Source organism: Grampus griseus (assembly GCF_964374135.1).
Source record: "Grampus griseus genome assembly, chromosome: X".
NCBI lineage: Eukaryota > Metazoa > Chordata > Mammalia > Artiodactyla > Delphinidae > Grampus > Grampus griseus.
This window is the reverse complement of record NC_138999.1, coordinates 89,539,775-89,565,350: the sequence shown is the minus strand read 5'-3', so window position 1 is coordinate 89,565,350 and position 25,576 is coordinate 89,539,775. Positions and strand designations below refer to the sequence as shown.

The 25,576-nt window shown below is 41.8% G+C and overlaps 1 long non-coding RNA gene across 1 annotated transcript; it reads left to right on the top strand.

Annotated features, from left to right (window-relative positions):
- Nucleotides 1–4,711: 4,711 nt before the first annotated feature.
- LOC309839655 lies at nt 4,712–24,914 on the top strand. Its single transcript, XR_014298523.1, has 4 exons — nt 4,712–4,870; nt 18,959–19,186; nt 22,822–22,871; nt 24,651–24,914. It is a non-coding gene; the product is annotated as an uncharacterized lncRNA (long non-coding RNA).
- Nucleotides 24,915–25,576: the final 662 nt, after the last annotated feature.

Genomic DNA, 25,576 nt, shown 5'->3' with positions numbered 1-25,576 from the left:
CCTGAACCCTACTCAACCAATACCTATATACTTCTACAATATTATGATCAAGGTTTATAATAATGACCCCAATATGTCTTCTGAGTCATAGCAGAATTATTAAATTAGGATATATTTTTATTATTTGCAAACTGGTAATCTGGCCTGTTTTTTTTTAACACTTCTAGATTAATAAGAGCATCCTTATCGGGTATCCAACCTTGGGCTTGTTCTTTGGCCATCTTCAGTAACGGTTTACAGTTAACAGAAATGAAACAACCAACAACTGATAAATTTAAGATGCGTGTTATTAGAGCAAGAATATCTATCACAAAATAATTACAATCTAACCAAATTTTTAAGGAGTGTCACATAGCTTTTTCTAACAATTATAAGATTTTTTTCAGATTCTGTATTGAAAAAGAACTACAATGAAGCATGAAAGAATTTACTTTTATTTCTAATTTCAGTGAATGTAGTCTGTTAATGTCAGCAAGACAAGAGATGTTATGAATAGGCTGAGCCTCATTTTCATTTGTTAGGTCATGTATCCAAGTTTAATTTGAGGGTCCCTATCTAGTTGCACCTTAACTCACCCCTGGCTTCCCCAGAGATGGTTACGACTGTTCTGCCTACAATGGGGGGCCTACAGAGGGCCTTGCTTGCTTAGTCCTCTGATAAACATGAGATAAAATAAAGTCTTAGGAAAGGAAACCCTCCTACACTGTTGGTAGGAATGTAAATTGGTACAGCCACTATGGAAAATAGTATATATAGAGGTTGCTCAAAAAACTAAAAATAGAGTTGCCATATGATCCAGCAATCCCACTCCTGGGCACATATGCAGAGAAAACTCTAATTTGAAAAGATACATGCACCCCAATGTTCACAGCAGCACTACTTAACAATAGCCAAGACATGGAAGCAACCTAAATGTCCATTGACAGATGAATGGATAAAGATGTGGTGTATATATACACAATGGAATACTACTCAGCCATAAAAAAGAATGAAATAATGCCATTTGCAGCAACATGGATGGAACTAGAGATTATCATACTAAGTGAAGTAAGTCAGACAGAGAAAGACAAATATATGATATGAGCTGTATGTGGAATCTAAAAAAATGATACAAATGAACTTACAAAACAGAGAGAGACTCAAAGACACAGAAAACAAACTTACGGTTACCAAAGGGACAGGGGGTGGGGGAGGGATAAATTAGGAATTTGGGATTAGCAGATACAAACTATTAGATATAAAACGGATAAACAACAAGGTCCTACTGTATAGCACAGGGAACTATATTCAATATCCTGTAATAAGCCATAATGGAAAATAATATGAAAATGAATATACATCTATATATATCTGAATCACTTTGCTGTATACCAAACTAACACAACATTGTGAATCAACTATATTTCAGTTAAAAAAAAAAAAAGTCTTAGGGAGGGTTGCCTGAAGCAAAGCCTGAGACTGAGGTGCGGGGAGGGGGGTTCTTCATGTGATTTATCAGGGGAGTGCTCTCAAGTGCAGGGGAGTGAAGGAAGCAGGATACAGCAGGGAGAAAAAACTTAAGCCAGCTGGAAACCAGCTTCAACCTGACCCCACAAGGAGTGCTGGGATAGATTTTGCACCACAAAATTGGTCTACCTTGAGGCAAAGTCTGGCATTATGTACTCTCATCATCAGTCATTGACTGCAGGATGCAGGGGTGTGTGGGGAGTAGGAGTCTTGTAGAGTACTGAAGCTCTTATTCTGCAGAGTACAATTATCCAGAAAAGGAAGCGGGTGTAGTTAGCTGCTAACACCCACAGCTTCTGGGGGTGCGTCCATCTGCCTTGCAAAGGGGGCCTGAACTGGGCACCAGCAGTGTGTGTACACTATAGAAACACTGTCATATGTGTATCAGGACCCCAGATCAGCCCTTAAGAAACATATAACTGAAAAATACCACAGAAAGTACTGCAGAACTTGAACACAAACTATGTATGACACTTTCTAAAATTATGTTATGAGAAAAACTGGGATGAGATGATGGGAACACATCTCCCTTTCTAACATTCGATTTAGGAATATCCTCTCCCCTTACCTACTCTCTTTGCTAAGCAATAGCAGCTGGTGGTGGCTTCTGTGATCAGGGCAAGATGCCCAGCAGTGAAAGAACAGAGTTGGTTGGGAGAATTTAAAGCAGATGAAGTCTCTGGAATGGGGATATGTGGTTTAGGGTGAAAGGAGCTGTAAGGGTAGGGTCTCTTGTTTGTGTCTGAGATCTGCACCCAACCTCTCTGCTTTGTTTATTTCTACTGGCCCTAGAGACACCCTTGTCTGTTTGTTTTCCCTCTGTCAACACTTTTGCTTTGCACCAGGCCTCTGGAACTGGACTTCTCTCAGCCTTACCCTTATGCTGACATTTTCTAATAGTTTGACACTATAAATAATGGAGGAAATTAAGTTAAAAGCTTTCTCATGCTATCTCTCCTTTTTCTTTTTAAACTTAGCCACTTAAAAAAAATTTATTGGAGTACAGTTGACCCACTTTAAGTAGAAAACCAAGCCCAGACACGTGTGCTATTGTTGGGTGTTGTGAAGAGAGAAAGGCAAGTTGATTCTTCTGCAATTCAAGCCCAGAGGCTTTCCTGGGTGTGCAGGGTAATGTGTTCTGAAGTGCCATAAAGGAGTAAAGAAGGTCAGGGAGCTACAAAAGTGGTACAGGAGTGGGGACAAAGCAGTACTTGGTTTACCTTCAGCAAATTTAGGGACTTACCTTCTTCTCCTTCACCAGTCCCTTTATCATCACCAGTATTTCTCCTGAAAAATGTGGAGAAAGAGTAACAAGACCCTGGGTACTGTAGGCTCTGAGGGAAAGGAGGGTATTCCTTTTTTGCTTTTATCTGGGAAAGAGGAGATTTCCCTGTGCTCTTGGGCTGAGGTAGAAATACCTTATTCTACCTGCTGCTAATGTGGAAATTACTACCACTTTATCTGGAGTCAGAATAGTATATTAAAGAGTCTCTTGGTGATGTCTTAAAACAAGCAAAATCTTTTATAATACCCAAGTTTTAGAGACTGATGGGGTGAGTTGCGGATCCTGCACATTTTATCTCCGGTGGCCTTGGGCAGTAATGGGGCCTGTGGGGCACAATAGGGCACAATAATTGAGCTCACTCTGACTTGCTATTTTAGTCATCTTTGCTGTCAGCCTTCAAAGGAGAGATCCTTGCTTTATCGCCTGCTGTCCCTTCTGTCTCTGAAGAGAACCTAGCCTTCCTGACCTGCATGGATATTGAGGCAACTCTTAGGGAAAAGAAGAACACTCCAAAAGAATTTATGGCCATTTTCTCAGTGATATTTGAGAAGGGCCAAGACATCTCTGAGTTTAAGTCTCGGCTCTATTTGTTATTAGCTCTGTGACCGTGGGCAAGTTATTGAGTTATCTGCTATCTCACTGGCCTGAATTTTCTCTCTCTCTTTTTTTTTAAGATATATGAACCCTTATGTTCCTTTTTAAAAAATTAATTAATTTTTGGCTGTGTTGAGTCCTTGTTGCTGCACGTGGGCTTTCTTTAGCTGCAGCAAGCAGGGGCTACTCTTCATTGCAGTGCACTGGCTTCTCATTGCAGTGGCTTCTCTTGTTGTGGAGCACGGGCTCTAGGTGCACGGGCTTCAGTAGTTGTGGCACACGGGCTCAGTAGGTGTGGCACGCAGGCTCTGTAGTTGTGGCGCACGGGCTTAGTTATTCCGCGTTATGTGGGATCTTCCCGGACCAGGGCTCGAAACCGTGTCCCCTGCATTGGCAGGTGGATTCTTAACCACTGCGTCACCAGGGAAGCTCCTGGCCTGAATTTTCTTATTTGCTTAGAAAAACAAAGAGGAGAGAGAAGGACAGTACTTACAACTACCGCCAATGATCATGAGGATTAAACAACAACAACAAAAATGGGTGTAAAGCACTTAACATAGTACCTGGTCCACAGACGCTCAAACGTTAACCATGATTGCTGTTTATTATTTATCAGCGAGAAGGTCTTAGCTGAGAAGACATATCCATTAGCGTCAATAATTATAATTTCTATTTCAATATACCGCTTAACTCTGTGCTAGGCAATGTTTTAGGTGCTGCTTGCATGTGACTTTTAAAATTCTCACTACAACCTACTATCATAACCATTCTACAGATGAGGAAGCCAAGGAATAGCGTGCTTAAATCCCTTGCCCAAGATTCCACGGTTGCATAGTGGTAGAATGGAGATTCAAACCCAGAAAGTCAGGTTTACAAAGCCTGTGCCCTTAACCATTGAGGTATGCAGTTAAATAATCAGTCAAGAACCAAAAAGAGATGGGGAATGGAGGGTAGAAAAGGCACAGGTTCAAGGTGAACAGTTAGAAACAGGAAATTGAGAGTTTCGGTAGGTCCGGAAGCTTAAACGCATCATTATAAACCGTTCATGTCGTCAACAAGTTAAGCTCCTATTTAAAAATGAGTTAGTAAGTTTACAAGTCAACTTACAAGCAAGTTGAGAAAATCTTCAATAGATAACTATAACTAAGGGACAGGCCCGGTCTTTTATGTATTTTACCAATTAAGTGTCCGAAATCTCCACGAAGCAATCTGCGTGCCAGGGGCGTCGATGGGCCAATGAACATAGACGTGAAGGGGTTAATACCGGAGTTTGGGGGTGGACCGAGCGGAGGCGAAGAGGATTTTGGGAGCTCCGTTGTACGTCGCCCCAGGGCGCCTGGGAAATATCCAGTGCGCGTTTCTATTATGACCGACCCTAAGTAAGGGCCATCGGCAGGCTGGGTCTGGCCACTGCCGGCGCAGCTGCTCTCAGAGGCCGGAAGGCATGGGCCGTCGGCCGCCACCGGGAGGGCGGACGAGGCGGAGGTTTGTAGCACTTGTTTTGGGCTGAAGGCGTAGGCATGTCCTGCCTCCAGCCGCGCTGGGACAGGGGAACGGAAGTGAGAGGGGGTGAGGAGACGGGGGAACTGACAGAGTGACGGACCCGGCGGCGAAAATTGAGGGCGTGGGTGTCGGAAGGGGGCGTGTAAATATGTTACGTAGGTGATGAGTTGTGTGAATCTTTTGGGATGGGAGAGGTGGCGGATAGACGAATGGAGGGTAAAATCAGCAGGGTGAAAACGTGTTGTTGGCGGGACACCAGCACATATGAATCGTACCTATATGGGATGACTTTGGAGTGATTTTATTGGGCTCCTGGTTTCAGATTCTACTTTTGATGGCTTGACTCCCTTTAACAAATTACCAAGTACTTGCTCTGTGCTGGGTACTGTACTAGAAGTTCTGTATGAGGAAAGGAATTAGCTTTTATCCTCGACACTTACAGCCTGTCAGTTACTATATGCATTTGGAGACAGGCAATTACAATACAAGGAGATAGAGATACCCCAAGTGTTTTGATAACCTACTGGGTGCCACAGACTCTCCTGAGGTTGCCATCTGGGATGATCTTTGATGTGGTGATTTGACATACATTTTAAAGATAAAATAAGCAGGGAAAAACTATGTGCAATTTCTCCAAGCGTGTTCCCTCCCTGTTTAGCTCAGGTGCAGCTACCTGGAGGACTGAGTAGCACTTAAGGCCCAAACTCGTTTATTCCTGGTGAGAGCATTTGTCCATCACAGTGGCACTTCCAGGACCCCTGCTGGAGAGTCACTCTTAACTTGAGATCAAGGCCTCCCCTTGCACGCATAGCCTGCAAGCTCTGGGTAGGACCAGAGTGCAGAACTCAAGGGCTCTCTGCCTTAACCATATGAAACACTTCTGTGCCAGCTCTTTGGTTTTCTAGCATACTCAGTTCATAGCAGGGAATTGTGAATTTACCTGGAATCCTAAGCAATCTTTTTAAAAGTTTGAATCATCAAACCTGCTGCTTTGTTTACCAGAGAAAAAACAGTATAGCAGACAGTCCAAGTCAATGGTTCTCAAACTTTCCTGTGCATCAGAATCAGCTGGGAGGCTTGTTAAAACACAGATTACTGGATTCCACCACAGAGTTGCTGATTCAGTGGGTCTGGGGTAGGCCCCCAAATTTACATTTCTAGCAAGTTCCCAGGAGATGCTGATACTGCTGGTTCCGGGACCACACTTGGAGAAGTACTGGTCTCAACAGAACTGAGATTAGTAAACCAGAAAGGACATCTCTAGGGAAGACTGGGCACAGTTCTAAAGGTTAGACAAGTCTGAAATAAGTCATGGTAGATATGAAATAAAACGGATGTGTTTTTGTTGTTCATTTGTATGTTTTGAATGGAAGAGCAAAGATGAATCTTCCTGAACTAAACAAAGTAAGGTTTGCATCAGCTTTTTCTTCACTCATGGGGTTCAGAGTTCCTTAAATTGTTTAAAAAACAAAGTAGTTATTTCCTTTTCAGATCCCTTTCTGAGTTATATTCAAGTAGCTAGTTATTTACAGAACTCACACCCCTGCTTGTGTCATCACCCCCCCCCAAATGAGGTGTTCTAACTTCTGGTAATAAATTATGTTTGAAGTTAAAACATGAAAAGACAGTTGGGACAATCTACTCAACACAAAGATTTGTATAAGCAGCCAGAATTGAGATGGTGTGATAAGTAGTTTTATTTATTTTTCCACCCTCAATGAAACCCCTTCCTCTTCAGAAGAAATAATCAGTTTATTCACTGTAAAGCACAGAAGGGACCAGAATTCTTACTGTGCCAGAGATTAACTTGAAACCTTCCTTGAGGGACTGACCTAAACAGCCTACTGGAGGGTGGCAGTCCTCAGTTCTGCCTACCCTCCATACCCTCCCATGAGCCTGAAAAAGGCCAGGACAGATTTTTAGAAATGTCACTCATTCTAGACCTGTCAGTGTTGGATCCCAAATTTCCCCACAGGCCAGTTACAAAACCAAACCAAGCCCCAAAACCAAACATGCAGACCCACATAAAACACACAAAAAAGTCCAAATAAACTGGCCTTGGTCTATTGTGAGCCTTTTCAGGGGCCAGCAAGATGCTAGGATGACCAGTACCCTGGATGTTTCAGAAATCTAAGGGTCTGTCATATCCACATTGCAAGGGAGTCAGCAGGACACTGTAGGGGAAGAAAAAGTTTTCCTTGGCTCTTTTAGGGTCCCTGGCTGGGTCTGAAAATTAAACTGACAAAGACAGATTAACAAGAGAGAAGCATACAAATGTATTTAATGTAAGTTTTCCATGACACAGGAGCCGGCATAGGGAAATGAAGACCCAGAGAAACAGAGCTGAGTATTTTATGCTAGGTTTGACGAAGATTGGGAAGTCATGGAGAAATATGACAAATTAAGGAGTATGAGGGAAGTGTAGTAAACTGGGGGAGACTTAACAAGTCCTGTTTGTTAGGATTTTTCTCTACATCCCTTTGTATTTTTGGAGATAAAGATTCTCCTTTCCTCTGGATATAGGGAGGGAACCTCTCACATGAGGGTTTTATGACCTGTCTCAGGGGAGAAGAGGGGCAAGAGGTCAAGTGTCCTTGTTTCTGCCATTTACTCAAATTCCTTCAGCTTTAAAATATTCAGTGTGCTACGGTGCCATATTTTGGGGTAGCGTGTTCTGAACCTTGTCGGCAGTCACACACACGACTCTTGAATATCAATTAAATTTCACTTATGGTTGGTGAGCCTTTCAGTTATACTTGTGCACTGACTCCTCCCCTCCTCACCAGTCCTCATCTCTGCCTAATTCGCACTTAGTCTTACAGACAGTATAATTTTCTATGAAATATGAGGAGATAAAAAGGAATAAAATAAACCTATGATTTTGAACTATGTATCACTGTGTCCTAAGTGATTCCTAAGTAGGAATGATTTAATTTTGTTGCTTGAACACTCAATAGCTTATGGACCCTGTGAGCAGACAGATGGATGCTGAAGAGAATTTGGGGCCATCTGTGTCAGAGCAGCAAACACATGATTACTCCAGAATTCAGATTCAGACAGGATTGTTTGCAGTCCTGAATCTGTTTCAGCAGATTCAGACTTCTTGCTTGTTACAGCTGATTCCCTAAACAACTTTAAATCAGTGTGTATCTCTCACCTGGAGTGGAGTGGGGTTTTAGGTCTGGCACTTAACCACAAGGCTATGGATGTCATTGTTTTGTTTGGAATGGTTCTTCTGAGGATGAGAGTTCTTACATCAAGTGAGTGAGAACTATAAAGTAGAGGGGAGAAGGGTAATTATCATAATTAATATCACGTTTCTTTGCAAAATAAGATTAGATAAAAGTGAAGAACTCACTAGGAGGAAGAAGAGGCAGAAGTATATTCTAGAATCTGGAATCTGCAACTGATGAGCCAGTTGCTGGGTGTATAACTTATTGCTTTTCCCACAATAGAGGCCTAAACACCCATGTGCCTGCAGCCAGGTTCCCCTTAGGTCCTGTGATCTGTTGGGGACAGGGTAGCTATTGCCGCTATTTATCATAACTTTTCTGCACTTGATAAGGCAATGGAGAAACCCTGATAACCTAATCTCGTATAAATATGTATTTTTTAAAACTATGGAAGCATTTTAATAGCCTCTGGAGATCCAAGGAATTCATATAATTGTCTTCCAAAACTGCATGTAAAAGAGCCAAATCCAAAGTCTTACTGAAAGCTGGAGTTCAGGAGATCAGAAATGTGTTTTCTAATTTCAAGGTCCTTAGAGGAGTTCCAGTGCCCTGCAGCCAAAGTCCACCAGGAACATATCTATGGTTTAACAAGTTGGGTTGATTAGTTAGTGAGTTGAGGGAGAATGCACACCACGGGGAACTGATGAAATGTCTCAGAGGGTGTTAGAAAGGACTTATTATAGGATTTGGACTTGTGTTAGGTGATTTGGGGGAGGATTTAAAGAAGCGAGGCTTTGCTCTGGATTGGATTCTGTTAGGAAGTAACAGACTGTACATAGGGGTAATTCCATGATTGGGTATCTTTTTTTTTTTTTTTTTTTTTTTTTTTTTTTGCGGTACGCAGACCTCTCGCTGTTGTGGCCTCGCTCGTTGTGGAGCACAGGCTCCGGACGCACAGGCCCAGTGGCCATGGCTCACGGGCCCAGCCACTCCGCGGCATGTGGGATCTTCCCGGACTGGGGCACGAACCCGTGTCCCCTGCATCGGCAGGCGGTCTCTCAACCACTGCGCCACTAGGGAAGCCCCATGATTGGGTATCTTAATGAATCTTATCTAGGAGGATAGACTAGAAGGAGGCCAATTTGTAAAGTAGCAGCTATTAGCCAGGATAGGAGGACGTCTGCTTATTTTGTGGTTTGGTCAAAGTTCATGTTTTGTCTCTTTTCAGACATGACTATGCAGTAGTCTTGCTTTTGTCACAGAGTGGCCTTGTCTGATGTTGATGGTCTGTGAAATTGGTTACGCTCATCAGGAGAACAACAAGGCCTCGCTGTGAGGGCCAGGACAGCTCCCATATGTCAGTGGCTGCTTTTCTCCTCAGAGTGATCAGTGCCAGGTCCAGCAGCCTGTAGGAGACCAAATTCCCTTTCTGCCAGGAGCCATATGTAGCAGAGAAATGGTTAGATGTGTTGAACAGGAAAGACTGAGGGCTGGGTGTGGATTAAAGCATCTGGTTACCCTCTAACAGAACTTAGGAGCCTCAGTGAGAAATAGCAGTCTCCTGAGATTGTTTCCCTTTAAAAAAATCATAAGAGTATACTTAAGCAAGGTAAGTGGATGGGAGAATATAGCAGATTATATTTTTCAAAGATGGCCATAACAGTACCTCTCATCCCATGCTCTCTTCTATAATGTGACCTTGCCACCCTTCCATTGAGAAGTCGGGTTGACATCCCCTCTGCTTTGAATCTAGGCAGACTTTGATTGTCTAAATCAATAGAATAGGGAGAAATGAGACTCTGTGACTTCTGAGGCTAGGCCGTAAGAGGCAGTGTGGCTTGTGCCTTATCTGCAGGGACATTGACCTTTAGAGTCCTGAGCTGCCATGTAAGAAGTCTGACTACCCTGAGACTGCCATGCTTTGAGAAAGCCCAAGTTCATGGTGAGGCCACCTACAGGTCCTCTGGTCAGCAATCCCAGCTGATAGCAAACATCAACCAGGAGACCTGTTAATGAAGACACATCTAGATGATTAAGGCCCCCAGCTGTTGAGTCTTCCCAACTGAGGCTCCAGACATCACGGAGTAGAAGCAAGACATCCCTGCTGTATACTGAGTTCCTGAACAGATTCCGAGAACAAAATAAAATGATTGTTTTGCACCACTGAGTTTTGGATTGGTTTAGCACAAAGCAATAGTAACCCAAACAGAGGTAGAAATGTTGGTTAACACAGAAGAAATGGAGTGAAAGGAGCAAGGAAGGCAAGTAATTGTAAGAGGGAAAACAGGCTAGGGACAAAGCATTTCGCTTTGCTGTTGCTCCTGCTGCTGCTGAGCTCTTTGATTCCAGAGTGGACAGAAGAGGGAAGAATGGAAAGGGAAGTTATCCAGTACACTAAATGAAACTTCTGTAGATAATTGCACCTCCTTTTAAAATAAGATCTGGAACTATTTAGTTATTTCTTTAATTGAACATCTTGATTAACAGAAGTATGTGGGGTTTTTTTTCCATAAGGAAACAAGTAGTGACCCTAATTAACAGTATTTAATAACCAGAGGGTGAGGGACGATACTCTCCTCTATATCATTGTACGAGGTTGGAGGAAATCACAGTGTTATTTCCAATGACATGTATAGAAGTTTTATTATTTTAATCTGGCAGAATATGGTTCACTTTTAAAGCCTCCATATGTGTCTATATTTTACACACACGAATAGCTCTTGCTGGGTAAGACATTCAATCTGTAAGTTAGAATAGAAGTCCTAGTACTATTATTGGAATTGTGTAATCGGTGAGCACTCAAAAGGTATTGGTTATAAATGTTGAGTACAACCACCAACTGACCTCATGGTTATTGGCCAAGTACAGAATGTCTCAGTCTCTTGTTTCCTTGTAAAAATTCCTGTGAATTTGGTGTTTGGCTCTTTCAATGTGTTCCAGCCACACTGAACTCCCCCATTTGAACCTTGATCACCCCTCTCCTACTGCTGGTTCTTCTTATTCCCTCTACATTCTTCCTCGAAAAGTATTCCTGTCTGTTCACACACTCAAGGCCCAAAGTCAGTGAGCGCCACTTGTTTGGAAACCTAGATCTCATGTTCTCCTCTTCATAACCTTTCCTTGTTTCTCTTTCCTGCCACCTTCAGTTTGCATTATAGTTATCTGGGCATGTGTCTGGCCCTCCTACCAGTCTGTGAGCCCCTGGAAAACAGAATCTATATTAGATTGATTTGGGGGTTCCTCACAGCTCCAAGAGGGATGTTTTGTTCATCTTTAGGATCTGCAGAGAGGACACCTGAGCCTGGAGATGCTAATGAACATCATATATCCAATCAGTGGCAGAGCTAGGGCCAGAACCCGGGTCTCCTAATTCACAGCTTGATGTTTTCCACTAGATGAAGGAGAAGAAGAGGAAGCGGGGGAGAGGAAAAGCAGGAGGAAGTAGTATGCTTCATGAGCGCAAACCTTTGGTATCTGTTTCATTCACTAATGCATTCCCCAGTGCCTAGAGCAGTGCCTGGCACATAGTAGGCACTCAGTAAATATTTACTGAAATAATAAGCAATTGGGGTAAATAAGCATTCATGTACAAGGATGATAACAATGACCTTAGGGGGCATGGGTATTTTTTACTTATCACAAGTTCTTATCTCATGCATTGCTTTGATGCATGAAAGGAGAAACACAAAGCCAGAAAACCCCAGCTTTTCCTGCGCTTGTATTTTTCCACTGCTCTCTTGCACCACTTATCTTTCCCTGGTAGCAATTCTGAGGAATCTGAGACAGCTCCCACTGAACTCTTGCATTAATGTTCTGATAAAAGAAAAATATGATGCACTGGGCACAAAATGTCATTTTATGTAAAAACCTTGGGAAAGTTAGTATTTCTTTAAAAGCAAAAAAAAAGCAGAGCTCATTACTAATGGCTGCCTTTTATTGGCCTTGCTGGGGGCATCACAGTGGGACAATGTGGCTGGAGTCTATGGTTGCCCAAGAGGTCCTGCTCTCTCAGTAGAGCTGACCCCAGGTAATGGAGGCCATAGGTGTGGCTGAAAAACAGGAAATAGGATGGATAAAACCATATACATTTTAGCCCCTGTACTTACTGGCCTGTGGTCATCATCCCGATAACTCCTACCTCAAATCTCACTAAGGAAAATCCCATATGCTTTCCCTTCCCAATCTGAATTCTTCCTCCTTTGACATAGTGATCTTTTGTTTCCTTGCCTTTGCTTATTCGGTTCTGAAAAAGGTATCTTTTCCTTAGCTCTACTCCAATCTTTCTTCTTCCTGATTCCCACACCCAGGGCCAAAGTGATTTTGACTAAATTTATATAGGAAAAGTATCTCCTTATCTGTGGTACCTGAAGGTACAGTTTGTAAGATTTAAAATCTGGGGCAGTGGGAGTAGGAAATGCACTTTGGCCTCAGTCTAGTCCTAAGCCACATGGTTTATAAAAAACTCTCCATCTGAGGAGTTAAGGGAGCTTGCCCAGATGAAGAGCACAGACTCTGGAGGAAGATTGCCTGTGTTGCAGTTTGGGCTCCACACCCCATAGGCTTTGATGACTCTGGGCAAGGTATTAAACCTCTCTGTGTTGTAGTTTTCTTATCTGTAAAATAGAGAGTTGTTAGGGGGATTTGTAGAGTTAATATAGGTGAAGCACTTAGGATGGTGCCTGGCAAACAGTAAGTGCTGTTTATTTTATTATTTTTTTGTATTAGAGTATAGTTGATTTACAATGTTGTGTTAGTTTCAGGTATACAGAAAAGGGATTCAGTTATACATATACATATATCCATTCTTTTTCAGGTTCTTTTCCCATATAGGTTATTACAGTATATTGAGTAGAGCTCCCTGTGCTATACAGTAGGTCCTTGTTGATTATGTACTTTATATATAGTAGTGTGTATATGTTAATCCCAAACTCCTAATATATCCCTCCCCCACCTTTCCCCTTTGGTAACTATAAGTTTGTTTTCGAAGTCTGTGAGTCTGTTTCTGTTTTGTTTTGGGTTGTTTGTTTGTTTGGTTTTGGCTGTGCAGCGCGGCATGCAGGATCTTAGTTCCCCAACCAGGAATCGAACCTGTGCCCCCTGCAGTGGAAGCACAGAGTCCTAACCACTGGACCACCAGGGAATTCCCTGTTTCTGTTTTGTAAATAAGTTCATTTGTATCATTTTTTTTTAGATTCCACATATAAGTGATATATGATATTTGTCTTTCTCTGACTTCACTTAGTATGATAATGTCTAGATTCATCCATGTTTAAACAGTAAGTGCTGTTTAAATGTTAAGTGTTATATCTGTCATTATTATTATTATTAAAATTATTAAAACAGACCCTTGTGTGTATGTACCATCAGAAGCCTAAGGGGAGACGTGAGTGGCACCCCACATATGTAATAAATAGGTGTTAGGGAAGCCAAACATGCTGAACAGACCCAAAGAATTAAGGAGCTATATCTAAGAGAGTGTTTTCAGGAGTTTTATTTTGGTTGTTTTAATCTTTTACTAAAAACAAATCTCAGTTACAAGCCATCGCTTGTGCTTTTGGAATCATGTCTAAGACACAACTGCCTAATCTAAGATTGGGAAGATTGACACCTATGTTTTCCTCTAGTTTTATATTTTAGTCTCTTACATTTAGGTCTTTGATCAATTTTGAGTTACTTTTTGCATATAACGTGAAGTAGGAGTCCAACTTCATTCTTTTGCCTGTTAATACCTAGTTGTTCCAGCACCATCTGTTGAAAAGACTATTCTTTCTTATTGAATGATCTTGGCACCCTTGTTGAAAATAAAGGTCTGAGTTTATTTCTGGACTCTCAATTCTATTCCACTGATCTGTATGTTAATCCTCCGCCAGTACCAGTCTTAATTACTATAGCTTTGGGGTAATTTTTGAAAGCATGAATTCTGAGTCCTATTACTTACTTCTTCCTTTTTTTTTTTCAAGATTGTTTTGGCTGTTTGGACCCTTTGAATTTTCATGTGATTTTAGGATCATCTCATCCATTTCTGCAAGACAGCAAGGAGTTTGATAGGGATTGCATTGAATCTGTAGAACAATTTATGGAGTATTGCCATATTAACAATATTAAGTCTTCTGATCCATGGGCACGGGATTGTTTGTATTTATTTAAAAATTGTTTTGTAGTTTTCAGTATACAAGTCTTGCACTTCTTTTGTTAAATTAGTTCCTAAGTAATTTTTATGCTATTATAAACGGAATTGTTTTATTAATTTCCTGTTTGGAGTGTTCATCGCTACTGTATATAAATGTATTGGATTTTTGTATGTTGACCTGCAACCTTGCTGATTTTATTAATTATAATAGTATTTTTGTGAATCCTTTGGATTTTATATGTAAAAGATCATGCCACCTACGAATACTTCTTTCCAACATGGATGCTTTTTATATCTTTTTCTCCCTTCATTGCCCTGGCTAGAACCTCCAGCACAATGTGGAATAGAAGTGGCAAGAATGGAAATCCTTGTCTTGTTTCTGGTCTTATGATGTGTCTAGGTGTGAATTCATTTGAGTTTATCTTGGAATTTGTTGAGCTTCACGGATGTATAGATTAATGTTTTTCATCAAATTTGGAGAATTTCAAGCATATTTTCTTCAAAAATACTTTCTGTCCCTTTCTCTTTTTCCTCTCCTTCTGGGACTCATTATATGTGTGTTGGTATGCTCAAAGGTCTCTGAAGCTCTGTGCATTTTTCTTCATTCTTTTTTCTTCCTGTTCCTCAGTCTGGCCAATCTCAATTGACTTGTCCTCAATTTTGATGATTCCTTTTTCTGCCAGCTCAAGTCTGCTGTTGAGCCCCTCCAGTGAATATTTTATTTATTGTACTTTTCACCTCCAGAATTTCTGTTTGGCTCTTTTTAATAATTTCTGTCTCTTTATTGATATTCTCTGTATGGTGAAACATCCTTATCATACTTTAAGTCTCTGTACATGGTTTGATTTAATTAGTTCTTTCAACATACTTATAATAGGTTATATGAAGCATTTGTCTAGTAAGTCTAATGTCTCAGCTTCCTCAGGGAGTTTCTATTGACTGATTTTTTTCCTGTATTTGGGCCTTCCTTCCTCCCTCCCTCCCTCCCTCCCTTTCTCTCTCTCTCTCTCTTTCTTTCTTTCTTTTTCTTTCTTTTCTTTCTTTCTTTCTTTCGTGTGTCTCATATTTTTTTGTTTAAAAGTGGACATTTTGGGGGCTTCCCTGGTGGCGCAGTGGTTGAGAGTCCGCCTGCTGATGCAGGGGACACGGGTTCATGCCCCGGTCCAGGAAGATCCCAGATGCCGCGGAGCGGCTAGGCCCGTGAGCCATGGCTGCTGAGCCTGCGCGTCCGGAGCCTGTGCTCCGCAATGGGAAAGGCCACAACAGTGAGAGGCCCGCGTACTGCAAAAAAAAAAAAAAAAAACGTGGACATTTTGAATACTGTGGCAACTCTGGAAATCACATTCACACTGCAAGGGTTTGTTGTTGTTGCTGTTTTTTGTTGTTGCTCTTTGTTTAGTGTCTTTCTTGGACTAATTCTGTAAAGTCTGTATTTCCTGTTGTGTGTAGCCACTGAAGTCTTGCCCGGTTATATCACTGTGGCTTAGTTGTCAGCTAATAATTGGTCAGAGGTTTTCTAAAGTGTCTTGAACCAGTAACCCTCCCACTTTTTGCAGAAAGGCTCTGCGTGTATTGTGGTACACCGTCAGTGCTCTGGTAAGCGGTTCACAATTATGCCTTAGCCTTCACTTCCTGTTTTCACAGACTCTCAAGGTTAGCCAGAGGTGAGACATGGGAGCCTTCTAATGTCTTTCCTGGGCATGTGCACAGCCCTTAATGTGTGTGTACTTTTAGATCCTCAGGAATGTATTGTAGCTTTTCAAAGACCTTTTTGGACATCTCATTCTCCAGATCTTCCTTTTAAGTTTTATGGTCAGTCTTTCGTTTTTCCCAACAGGTATCATGGCCTAGGCAGCTGTGATGTTAAACAATTGCCACTGATAATGTTTGGCAAATGCCCTGTAAATAGGGCTTTTCCCACTCTCTCACGCCCTGCTGAGTCATGTCAAATAACTACAAGCCATGGGAAAGAGGCTTTTTCAGGGAGCTGACAGATCAAATAGTCATAGTGCTCTGAGGATGGGAGTTTTTGAGGAGCTCCAGGCTGTTCTGCCCCCACCAGTGACTGTTAGGCAGCTGGCTTTCATGGCCTTTTACCATGGGTGTGAGGCTGCTGGTTTTCAAGGCTACCACTGAACAGGAGAGAGGGGGTTGAAATAGGGCAAGTTAAAAGGCCCCAAAGATCAGTGTTCTTAGCAAGACTAAGTAGTTTTCTTGAATAAATGCTCCTCAGATTGTCTGCAAACTTTTGAATCATGTCCATAGTTCTGAAAAAGTTGATTTTAACACTTTTTGCCAGTGTTCTCATTGCTGTTTTGCAAGAATGGATCTTCAGAGGTTCCTACTGTGCCATTCTGAAAGCTCTTCCTCACAGATTTTTATTCTGTTTAGGGTACAATCAGATCTCCATCTAAAATAACAATCTTGTATGGATATTTGGGTCAGAACTTCTTAGCAGTGGGCAGGATTTGGACTAACAATGAAAATGCTGAAGATGGCCTCTTTCTGTGTCTTCAGGACTCTAAAAGACTGTCCTGGACTGAGGCTGGGCTACGATCATGAGTAGGACAGTGGGTGAAAACTATGGGCAGCCAGTGAGATAATGTTGTTTTTTCCCCAACTAGGTTGTTTCTTTCTGTGCTCATAGGCATCTGAAAACCTGGAGATATGTTTGAGCCAAACTTCTGCAGAGATGGGCCACCAATTCCCCTTTACTGTTCACCACATTCCCCAGAAAGTTTATTGGACTTGGACCTTTCCTTGAGAAGGAATTTGGGAGAGAATAATATTAAAAAGGGGGAAACAAACACTTACTGAATGAACCAATGAGTAGTGGGCTGGAGAGATCAGGGAAGGCTTCCTGAAGGAGGCACGGGTTTGATCTGATCCTGCAAGAATGGGTGCATGTTGGTTAGTTGAAGAAAATGTGTGGTGAGTAGGAAAGCAGTTAAATTTAATGCAACCAATTGAGATATCTGTAATTAATTCCCCTCACTGAGCCACTGTAAGAATATATCCCAGGCTTATCCCTGGGAGAAAGCCAGAGACTAGGCAATGATCAAAAAAATGGGGGAGGCAGTATATCATAATGGTCAAGAATTCAGGTTCTGATGTCAGACTGCTTAAGTTCAAATCCCAGACTTTCTGCTTATATGCTTATTAGCTGTATGATCCTGGGCAATTTAACCTCTCTGACCCTATTTATCTGTGAAATAGGGTCCCCCTTTTTCCTGCCTCACAGGTTTGGTGAGAAGATTAAATGGGATAATGCATCAATAGTGCAAAATACAATGCCTTGCACAGAGTAAGTGCTCACCAAAAGACATCCATATAATTTTTTCTTCCAGTTTTGAGGTATAATTGACATATACTGCTGTATAAGTTTAAGGTACACAGTATAATGATTTGATATACGTATATCATGAAGTGATTATCATAATAAGTTTAGTGAACATCTGTCATCTCATATAGGTACAGAATTAAAGAAATAGGAAAAAAGCAGTTTTCTTTGTGATGAGAAGGCTTAGGATTTACTCTCTTTGACAACTTTCATATATAACATAGAGCAGTGTTAAATGTATTTATCATGTTGTACATTATATCCCTAAGGCAGCCAGATTTTTAATCTGAGTCCAGCCACGAATCCAGATACCAAATGCACAAAGCTGGAAACCATGTCGGTATGGTCAGAATTGAAATTGTTTTTAAATGCTTCCTGCAATTGCTTTGTTTATTTCTGTTCAGTTCACCTTTAGAATTTGGTAACATATTATTGAAAATGCCAGCATGTTTCCATATGTTAGGAAGAATTGTATGGAGTGTTTTTTGTTTTATGTTTGAGAGACAGAACGTTAAACAGGGCACTGCAATAGAGGCAGGAATCCCACAGAGAGAACCCCCAGGGCCTAGGTGAGATTCAGAGGGATGGAATCAAGTCCTTGATCAGCTTAACCTCCTGGGAGTAGATTCTACTACCTGAGCTTTTCTCTCTTTGGGTTTCAGAGGTCCAAGATTTTTATTTATTCACTCATCAAACAGGCACTGGGGAGGGTGGAGGCACAGTGGTAGTTTTTTTTAACTAGAGCAGGGGCTCTGGACCCAGGTCAGGCTTGAATCTGAGCCCTAACATTTCCTAGCTCTGTGACCTTGGGCAATTTGCCTAACCTTTCTGTGCCTCTGCAGGATAATATCTGTCTCATAGAATTACTGTAAGAGTTAAATGAGTTAATACATGTGTACATAAAGGACTTAGACAAGTTCCTGGCATATAGTAAATGTTCAACAAATGTTAAATGTAACTAATTTTATAGTGGGTGGGAAGGTGATTATTTTAATTTTCTGTTTACATGTTTAACTCTGTTTATATGCTCAATTAAACAGAATTCAACTGTTCACTCTGTATCTCCCATGCCTAGTAATTTTGTTAGGTGAATGCATGTTCACTGGTAAACAATCCTAATGTAGTGAGAGGTACTATAACAGAGCTTGAGTACAAGGCACTTTGCAGGACATGAGGGATATGATATGTTATGCTCAACTTTGAGCAATTCAGGGAACATTTGGTTGAGAGGGGCTGTTCCCTTCTAGAATTTTCAGTGCAGTCAGATCTATGAGAGCCAACAGCATCCAGGAACTAGGTAAAGTGATGCTAGAGAGTCACCAGGTGGCAGTACTGCACAGGGATTCAGGTAGAAGAGGAAAAGAGGAGCCCTTTCCAGCCAAGAGTTCATGTTTATGTCTGACGCTGTTTTTCTCTCCTCTCCACAGAAATTCAAGCCATGATTTCTTCCCCTTTGTTCTGCTGGTTTTGGAGCACTGCTATTCCTACCCAAGGCTGCTTGGGAGTCATCTGGCGCTCAAGCCGCTCTGTCTTTACCAGGCAGAGGAGAGAAACCATGCTGAGTATATTTCCAGTTCTTTGCATGTTGGGCTTCTAACTCCCACACCACCAACTTGTTTCTCCTGCTATGCCCTGGATGGAATTAAAAGAGTGAGGTGAGAAGCAAAACTAACATTTTTTGAGACAGCAGGCACTGTATCAGAAACTTAATATAATCATGTTGTTGAATTGCCACAGAACCCTGAGAGATTAATTTTGTAATTTATTTTGTCCATCATCTTGCTTCAGCAATTATTAACATAGGCGTGGCCAGGCTTGTTTCAGCTATACCCCCCCATCCAACACCACTGGATTATTTTCAGGCAAATCCCAGATAATTTTTCACTGCATAATTTCGTTTTTAAATACTTTCTTACATTCCTCTAAAAGGTAAGGACTTTTAAACACACCACAGTATCATTATAACACTTTAAAAAAACCCAAGCAATAATATCCTAACATTATCAAATATATACCAAGTATTCAAATTTACCTAGTTGTCTCATTTTTAAAACTGTATTTGTTTCATTCAAATCTGGATTCAATCAAAGTTCATAGATTTAATTCATTTGATATATGAGCTGTGAGCCATTTTACATAGAGGGAAACTGAGGATCAGAGAGGATCATCAGTTCAGTATTTAAAAACAATTCTCTATTGAATCAGACCTGGTACCAGATGTTGGGGATACAAAGATTAGGAAGACCCAAGTCTCTGCTTCAAGGAACTCAGTCTTATGCTCCTGTAATGCTCTGTGAATATATCTATCACAAGACTTAATACACTATGTTATTAGTATGTGGTTGTGTATCTGTCTTCCCAGATAGGTGGCAAATTCCTTAGAAGGCAGGGGCCAGTTCATAGTCAACATTGTAATCTGTAACATCTTACGGAAAAACCCGAATGAACTTTTTGGCCAACCCAATACTTAACGTAGTCCCTGGTACATAGTAGATATTTAACAACTATGGGGAAAGGAATAATTTTGTCTGACTGGGCAGTGGGAACCAGTGAAGAGTTTCAGGCAGGGCAGTGACATGATAAGGTTATCACTGTAGGTAGGTGACACACGTCATCATTTGGATTGGAGGCAGAGAAGGGGCTATTGCTGAGTTCATGCTACAGAGGAGGAGTGCCAGACTAAAGCAATGACGGTGAGTATGGAGAGGAGAAGACAGACTGGAGAGTTACTGAGGATGTGAATTTGGCAGTATTTGGTAATTTCTTAGATGTAGAGAATGAACGTTTCTGGCTTGGGTAATGGTGGTGCCACCAGTAGATTCAGTGCAAAGAGGAGAAGCGAGTTTGGGGTGGAAGATGAGCTCCACTTTGGACATGCTAAGGTTGTGTCCATGTGATCTTCAGGAGGATGTGTGAGACCAGAGCCCAGGTCGGCGGTCAGGAGTGAAGATCAGGGGATCACAGCGTGTAGGTGGAGCTTGAAAGCCTGACGGTAGATGTCATCACTCGGGAGAGGACATGCAGTGAAACAGGGAGTGGACTAAGGAGGGAACCCTGACACTTACCAAGGGAGTGGAAAATGAGAAGCCCGTGAGAGAGATGAAAAAGGAACAGCTGGGGAGACTGGAAAAAAATCAGGACAGTGTGGTGCCACAGAAGCCAAGAGAGGAAAGAGTTCAGGAGAGAGGGAGAGGGAGTGGTTGACACTCTTGAGGCAGGTAAGGAAGTAGTGGTAGAGGATAGCTCAGTGCTACAGCCAGGGTGTGGTCGGTGGTGGAAGAGTGGCAGGTGGTGAGCCTAGAAAGGCCAGTTGGTCCCTCATCCAAAAAGGCCTTGGTCACCCAGCTGTGGAGTTAAGACTTCATTCTGTAGCTAATGGGGAGTCATCAAGAGGTTTCAAAAAGGAGTGACCTGGTCAGATCGGGGTGCTCTAGAAAAATCAGGCTGAGGCAGTGTGGAGGATGCTGTGGAGGAATAGGACTGGAGGCAGGGCTCCTTGGAGTGGAATAAAGTGGCACTTAGGCAGTGGAGGTATGGACTGTCTTCCAGGACTTTTAGTAGGTAAAATTGGCAGGCATTGAAAACGGTAGCTAACACTCACTGAGCTTTTATTATGTGCCAGGCGCTACTCTCAGTGCTTATGTGAATTATCTCACGTAATTCTCACAACCAATCTATGGGGTAGATAACATTATTGACCTCATTTTATGCCTGAGGAAACTGAGATACAGAGAGATAAAGCAACTTGTGGAGGATCATGGAGCGGGTAAACCACAGAGCCTAGATTTAAGTCCAGGTGGTTGGTTCTAACCCACTCTAACCTGTTTCTCTGAATGCCACTCTTAACTTCTAGATTGTTTTGCCTTGATTAGATGTGGGGAGTGAGGGTGTTAGGATTAGGTTCAGCTGTGAGCTATCAGACATCCAAAATAACAGTGGATTAAACAGGATAGAAATTCATTTCTCTTTCATTAAAGAAAGAAATTCATTAAACCCTAGAAGGCTTAATGGCCTGTCATCTCCACAGTGTGACACTTGTCCCCATGGTACAAGATAGAGCTTTAGTCATCACGTTCATGTTCTAAGCAGCAAAATGCTGGGTAGAGAGAAGGAAAGAACAGATACTTGGGACAACTGGTAGTCTCTGCTATAAGAGAAGTTCCAGAACTCTGCCATGGGTGATTGCAAGGAGGATGGGGTTACCAGGAGTTGAGGTAGAGAGTACAGGAAACCTGTTGGACCTTTATTATTTTTGTTTGTTTACCCAGGGTCTTTCCCTTCCCTTGGAAACAAAACCCTATTTTTTCAGGGGGAGTGCTGCTCCTCTCCTGTCCAGCCATGGAGTTCTAGTTGGTGTTTCCATTCCAAGTACCCTATCATCTCCCCAGTCTCAGTTGATTTGATTGGTTGGCATATGGGCATGTGATCTAGATCAGAACTATCAGAATCCTTCGCTTCAATTTTTTTTAAACCAACTTAAATGGGGGAAAGTATTGTGTCCCACTTTTGTGGCACAGCTTGGAGATGTGTGGCCAGGACCTATTGGTGGCCCTTTTACAACTCCAGGGAGGAAGCTTGTCTGAGAAAATGCAGTCAGCATGCAGGATGAGCTGTAAATTCCTATTAGTGTTCAAGTCTCTGGTCTTGTCCTTGAGGCCCATCCACATCCTTGTCCTTTGTATGATTATGTGAGACTTCCAATAAATTCCTTCTTGTGTTCAAGTCAAAGTTGTGTTTCTGTCACTTGCAACCAATAAAGTCCTGATTAAAGCTGTATTCTAAAAGTTAATTCTGGAATCAATGTAGATGTGCTTAGGGTTTGTGGGGGGGGTCATAGTAAATAGTAACCAGAAGCAGAAAGATAATTTATGAGACTGTTTTAATAGTCTACATGAGAAACAATGAGAATCTGAACTAAGGGGATGTCAGTGGGTACTGTAGCTCCTGGCCAGTCTTGCCATGTCTCTTCTACACCTTGAATCAGTTGCCCATATCTACATATTGATCATCTCTACCTGGATGGAATGCAACAGGTTGCTGTTCATTTTGAGCATGTTTTCCTCTGTATCCTTGGACATAGGTATAATAGCTGCTTAAAAACTCCTCTCTGTTAATTCCAACATCTACGTCATCTTGGGGGCTAGTCTTCATTGATTACCTTTTTTCTTCGGTATGGGTCACATTTTTCTGTTTCCGATATGCCCAGTCATTTGGATTTGTCAGAGGACATGTTGTAGAGAATCTGGATTCCATTGTGTCCCTCTGAAGAGTATTGATTTTTTTGTTTTAGCAGGTGGTCAACTTGACAGAACTCAAACTCCATACTCAATTTCCCCTGCAGTAAGTACCAGCTGAAATTTCTATTTAGTTCTTTTAGTTTTATCTGAGCTATTTGGAGACTGCCCTGTGCGTGCATGGTTCAGAGGTTGGCCAGAGAGTTGGCCAGAGTTTATACACAGAATTTAGGGCTCCACCTGTCAAGATCTCTCCATTCCAGTATTTTGCCTCCATAGGCTCCAGCTGCTGAAATCCTGAATTCTGTCTTCCGGTAAAGACTCAGTTTTACCACCTATCCGGTGACTGATTGGGGCCTGCTCTGTGGCTAAAAGCCTTAAAAATTGGGAATCTCACCTAGTTCTAATCCTATCCTTTAACTGTAGTTTCTTTTCCAGTTTCTGCATGCTTCAGGTTGTTTGTCAGTACTTTCAGGTAGTTGTTTTTAAATATTTTGTCCAGAGTATATTGTTATATCTGAAGGAAAGGCGGCTTGATAGAAGCTACTCGGTCATTTACTGGAAGCCAGAACCTGCCTGGTCACTATTGTATAACCTGTGGCCAATGTAGCAAGACTCTTCTAGTCAGGTAATAAGAAATTATACCCAGATTATAACCAGATTTTAGCTCTCAATGATGTGACTTGAAAAAGGCAATTTTGTAACCAGATAAGCTAAATGTGATGAAGTTTCAGGATGACAGGTTTGGAGGTATGAGAAGCTTGATAAGCCCCCACCTGGGCTTTCCCATGAGCTAAAATGAGTTCACTCTGGACAGGCAGGGTCCTGCTGCCACAAACCTGAGTGCCTGTTTCCATAAGGAGATTCACTTTTTAAATATCCCCTGTCCTGATATCTCTTAGTCACCTCATCTTTAAAAAAATTATCTGAGTTTATTGTAATAAATGTAACTTCTATATAATTCATAGATCAGAATGAGAGGCCAAGGCCCCTACCCAGTCCTCTGCCAGATCTAGTATCTGGGATGGAGAAGAGTGGATAAATTGCAAAACTTTTTAGCAGGTTGAATAGTTGGGGATTGGTGACAAAGTATATGAGGTGGAATTAGAGGGTAGAGTTAAGGATGACTTCCAAATTTCTGCCTTGGGCATCTGGAAGGATGGTCAATACAAAATAGAGGATGTAAGAAAGAGAGCAAGTTTAAGGGGGAAGATGAATTCAGCTTTGGCCATGTTTGAGGTACCTGTGGGACATCCAGTCAGAGTACATCTGAGTCTGAGGATTGGAGAGAGATCTGGGATGGAGATGTATGATGGAGAATCTCCAGTGGATAAGTGATAGATGAGGCCATAGGTCTAGATAATGTAATCAAATAGCATGTACAGGGTGAGAAGAGAACTGATAACGAAGCCCAGTAGTTAAGGGGAGAGCATAAGAAATGAGTCACTTTAGGAAACTGAGAAACAGAAAAATTAAAGACAAACAAGGAAAGGTGGTATACAAAAGTCAGGGGAGGAGAATTTCATGAAGGAGTTAGTGGTCAGTAGGGTCCAGTTCAGCAGAAAAAGCAAGCAAAGCAAGTACTGAAAAACAGGCATTGGATTTAACAACTAAGAGGTCTTTACCTCAGAAATTGCAATTTCGGTGGAGTGGCAAGGAGTGTTGCCAGATTGCAGTTTGAGGAGTGCATGGGTGTGGTAGACTTTAACATGTGTTTTCTGTTAACCATTCCTTCCAGTAATCATACTCCTGTATAGTCCCCTAGTCTTGAATCTGGTAAAGTCTCTAAATAAGTTTAACTGATAGAATGCAGGGAAGTGATGGTGCTTGACTTATGAGAGTAGGTCATAAGAAGCCTTGTAACTTTTGCCTTGGTCTTTTGGAGCTCCGAGCAATCATTTAAGAAGTCTGATCACCCTACTAGAGAGACCACATGGAAAAATTGTGAGACGACATGGAGAGAGAGAGAGAAGTCCAGCTGCACCCAGGGTTCCAGAAATCCCCACCAAGACGCCAAGCATGAAGGAAACCAGAACCATCTTGGCTCCACCAGATCAACCTAGCCACCAGCTGGATGCCGCTGAGTGGCTCCAGTAGATGCCACGTGGGGCAGAAAATCTGTCCAGTAAGCCTTGCCCAAATTTCTCACCCACCCATTCATTGCAATAATAAAATGATTATTGTTTTCAGTCCCAAGTTTGCGGGTGGTTTATTACACAGCAATGTATAACTGGAACGTTGGGCATTGAAGTAATAGAGATTGTAAATGCATGTTATACTTCCAATAAGCTTGGAAAGGGAAAGATCAGATGGCAGCTGGAAGGTCTCATAAGATTGTGGTAGGATTTTTTCAAAGATAGTAGGGACTTGAGAATGTTTACAGCTAATGGGGCAGGAGCTAGGAGACAGAGAAGGTTGAAGATACAGAAGAGAGAGGTGATGACTGAGGCATGAGATTTCTGAGAAAGGAAGGGATGAGATCCAAAACTCCAATAGAGGAGCTGATGTTAGACATAAGGGTAGTGGGGCACTTCAATCTCTAAAACAGGAGATGTATTCCCTCCTCTGGATCTTTAAAAATCTCAGGCTTTCCCATGTACTGGACATAAGAGAGTATATGAAGGTTGGTTGGACAGTAATGGATCTCGCAAGAATTGGTTGACTGTGGTACTTTCTTTTGCTTACTCACTTTACCTAGACCAGGAAGTGACTAGAATTCATATCCTTAGTTCTATTTTTCCTGTTAACAAAGAGTTTATTCTGTGTACTGAGACTGTTGGGAGCAGGAATAGGTATTGGGCTTGAGGATAG